Below are 2,472 nucleotides of genomic sequence, written 5' to 3'. Positions count from 1 at the left end.
AAGGGTTTAACATATATGGTTAAAAATTATCTCATAAGTTATAGTAAATATAAACTTCATATTTAGTTTGGGATTTTTACTTTGAAAATCATTACTAAATCAATGTATTTTCCAAATAATTACTTTTAGTAATTGCGAAAAAATGTAATTTTTGGTGAAAAAAACACGATTTGTAACAATATTGATCAAGTAAAACAAGAACAATTACCAGGTAAATAAACAAGAAGACTGTCATGATCATCTTCTTGTATCCATTCATAAATAGGCTTGAAGTTTTCATAAACACTTCTGGCGAGCTCGACGTTGGCGGATGGGATTAGGTCCATCAACTCTCGGTCTCCTTATCATTCCCCGCACGTCGTAATCGACCTTTGGATCCTCCTATATCTACTAGATGAACAGTAATTCTATTGGCAACATGTGAAATAAAAATAAGTTTATATGTATGGATATTTTTCTGACAGATTAACTGAAAATGAAGTTACCTTTGCTTGAAAAATGATGAATTCTTACAGGTTTGCTTAGGATGTGGGTGTTCATGGAGTTTGAAACTTGTTGCTTGAATTATCTTCAAGGTGATGATCATCCTTTTCTTTCTCATCAAGGAAGCCAATTCAAGAACTATGTCTTGCTTTTGTCTTTAATTTGTTTATTAATATTAATGTTCTTTTTCAGTTAAATTATAAAATATAAAGCAGCATATGTAAAAACCACTTTGTTAAATGGTTAAGGACTTTTTTCTGCCCAAGTTAAGTTTCTTTGGAAATATCTATTTATCTAAGATGGTGTGAAATTATGATGAGAGTTAAATGTTATACAGTTATTTAAATCTTCACACTTTCTAATTTCCACACATTTGAGTTTCAACATCTGCCCAATAGTTATATGATGCTCGTCTCTAAAAAATGTTGCGCTTCAAATCCCTGCAAATGCAACGTTATGTGGTATTTATGTTGAAAACAAAAAAACTTCTGCCCTATAGTGACTGATTACTATTTTTGCACGACTTTATATGGTTCTAGTTAGGGATATTCATTGTCTGGTTAGTGAAATCACTTAACTGTATTCAAACTTATCATTTTTTTAGTTTTCAAAACTTATTTATAACTGTCTAGTATTAAAGAGGACAAAACAGTTCATCTAATTATTAATCTGCATAGCATAACAAAACCAATCACTTAAGTTCCCACAAGACCATTGATCTAAAGTATAAACAAAGAAAACCAAAAAAGTAAAGGAAATTTGATTAGGCTTTTGGTAATTTCTTCACAACAGAAAACTTTACTGTTGAAGACTTGAGAACAATTTGCCCACCCGCCTCTTCTCTTTTTTCGCTTTGCCAACAATTGTCGTCAAGTAATCCCTTGGCTTACCACAAAATTCTAGAGAAACCTTCCTCTTCTTCATTATATAGTCATCGAGCTTGTCATCATCAATTCTTCGTACAAATTCTTTCGACCCTCGAAAAATAGATTTTATAACAACTTCATCCTCTCCTTCAAGCGTATCTTCCTGCTTTACCGTGTTTGATCCCTTAAACGCTTCAAGAATATTCCACACTTACATCTGCACGCCTCGCCTTCATAGACCTCAATTCATCAAGTGTATGAATGATATGTCTCTCTCTATTCGCATCAGCAGCCCGCCTCTCCAACAATTCCATTGGATCATGTATTTCTTCAGCCTGTCGAGGCTCAACATTCCTCGCAGCTGTGGCTCCAGCCTCGATAACATAACCTTCGTTTCTTGGGTCCGTCTTGATTATTATCTCGGCCGCACACTTAGTGCACTTTAAGTAAAATCTGACTATGGGAATTCCTAGGTATGTCTCACTCACCAATGACATCTTCCTTACGTGAATTAAATTTCGTACCCTTGTAAATATAATTGTAACATGTGACGCAGCGAATTGGTCATTGGAAGCATCATGCGGATGTTGATTTGTTGATGTTTAGGTTTCCGGTTTCTTGGAAGTTTCGATGGATCAAAATCCTGTGGATAATACTTGTTGATAACCTTTCTTTCACCCATATTTTCGTTCTTGTTTGCAGATCAAACTGTTGGAAACCTTTGTGAAAACCGTCGCAAAAAGCTAAGATCGCCGGAAAGAGGAAACGCAGAGATAATCAAAAGTCAAAACTAGGGTTTGGAAAGTGACTCCGACAGTCCGACTTGATATGTCCCTGTTAAAATACAGTACTATTTTTTTTTTATTAAACACTTGTTCCACAAGCAATTTCACCGACTTGCAATTCGAATATACAACTTATTTAAAATCAGGAGAATATAATTATTTTCATGGTTAGTAGAAAATTTGGTTGTGTGATAAGTTAAAGAAAATTTGTAATGGTTGATGTTTGTTAAGGCGTTTTTTCTATCACATCAGTATCATAACGCCCTTTTAAAAAATGTATAATGTTTAATACCTTTTAGTGGCTTTTCAGTCGTTATTTTCCAATTTTCTTCTCTTAT

The 2,472-nt window shown here is 33.9% G+C and overlaps 1 pseudogene; it reads right to left on the bottom strand.

Moving 5' to 3' along the window:
• Positions 1-1,125: 1,125 nt before the first annotated feature.
• On the bottom strand, positions 1,126-2,158 carry LOC110933118 (annotated as a pseudogene).
• Positions 2,159-2,472: the final 314 nt, after the last annotated feature.

The sequence above is a fragment of the Helianthus annuus genome, chromosome 4, assembly GCF_002127325.2.
Source record: "Helianthus annuus cultivar XRQ/B chromosome 4, HanXRQr2.0-SUNRISE, whole genome shotgun sequence".
Lineage (NCBI taxonomy): Eukaryota > Viridiplantae > Streptophyta > Magnoliopsida > Asterales > Asteraceae > Helianthus > Helianthus annuus.
This window is presented reverse-complemented; position numbering and strand designations above follow the sequence as displayed.